This window comes from Penaeus monodon, chromosome 25 (genome assembly GCF_015228065.2).
Source record: "Penaeus monodon isolate SGIC_2016 chromosome 25, NSTDA_Pmon_1, whole genome shotgun sequence".
NCBI classification, from domain to species: Eukaryota; Metazoa; Arthropoda; class Malacostraca; order Decapoda; family Penaeidae; genus Penaeus; species Penaeus monodon.
Window position 1 is genome coordinate 13,349,953 of NC_051410.1, and position 1,699 is coordinate 13,351,651.

Genomic DNA, 1,699 nt, shown 5'->3' on the forward strand with positions numbered 1-1,699 from the left:
ATGAAAATGGATGGTCTGTATAATTAATGTGGCGGATGTGATACAAATATGTACTTAACAGTCAGCATGGTAACGACCATGAACAGAGCGGGATTCTTCCCCAGTGAAACCCAATTAACCGAGATGGCGAATGGTAATTTATCCCACGAGTACTCTTTTTATAACCGCGGGAAAGGTGCGCTCTTCGACACCAATTGCGACCGGTGCGCCACTTTTGCGTCGGTCGTAACACTTAATGGCCTCCAGATCGAGGGAGAGATCCGTGAGAAAGAAATGCTAAGGGAAGGTTATGAGTGTGGGGTTGCCTTTCACAGCGCCAGTATGTCTGCTCCGTGTCGGGAGGAGGGAGTGCACCTGCGAGACGAGGATGCCCATTATGTTTAAAAATGTCACTTTTCTCCTTGAACTTACATATGTTTAAACGAAGCGAGCTCCTTAATATAAACTGTAAGGTCCGAATTTCACCTAAAAATTAATAATCATACGCACACAATAAACGGGAAAATACGTGTCACTTTTGTGAAGGTGACTTTCATGCCTCGAGTCCGGTGGAGAGATACTGGCTAAAATGATGGTAGGAACTTTCCCTTCAGGATGTTGCAGGAAGCAGCGGTCGACCACCAGAACCTGTTTCCTGCGAGCCACTGGTCCGTCACGACCTCGCTTCAACTGAACTGACCCGACCTCTCCGTACTTGACACTGAGCTTACAAATATCAACACGTCTTTCCAGGGAACATTACCAGGCAGCGCGAAACAAACCGGCCACGTCCTCCGGCCATGTCCTATACCACAATATGGATTTTCCGATCGCGGTACGAAAAATCCTTCAGCCCTCCGGCCGCATACATTATCTATTCATGGTCCTGTTCAAGAGTCCCCAGTAAACCACGGTTAACTAGAACAAGCACTAATTATCGCATAAACGGCCAAAAATCGCCACGGGAGGTTAAGCGAGGGGGGAAAAGAGCACGCTTTCTAAAAATAGCAACTATGTCATCGCGCGTAAACTCTGGCTATCAGCGCTCGGACACGAGAATCGATAACAAGATCCTGTCGCGGCAGTATGCAAGGGGCGTCATTAATTTACAAATATCTTTTTCCCTTTCGGGCTAAATCAGATACCGAGGAGTGATTCATGCAATTTCACGTCTGGCTAGAGGTGAAAGGAGAGTATAGAAAAATGAAGTCGGGGAAAAAAAATGGGCTTTACTTTCATCCGAACATGAATCCCACGCAACCATTAACAATCAGCCGATATCACTTTTCCTGGTTGCCATACACCCGCACCGTACCCCACGACAGAAATAAGCGCGAATCGAACGCATTAAGTTTCAGCTTCAAAAACACACCCGACTTTGAATTCCCGGAACAAACTTAATTAATGCTCCAGGGACTTACCAGCTCTAGCGAAAGAAACTAGTGGCCGCCACACCGTAGCGCCCGCACATATATAACTTGCCAAATGCAAATCATTCCGAAATAACTGCAGAAGGGACTCGGACAGACACAAATCATCGAACTCTCCCGTCAACTCCTGTCACCCAAGTTAAAAACTTTCTGACGATTTCCGAAGTTATTAGTCTAGACGTGATCGCTGACTCTTCGCACATTTTCATTTTGTTTAGATTTTTTTTACTTAAGCCAAAAATGCTAAGGATACAATCATGCAAAGGAACCTACGCGGATTGGGTCAGATC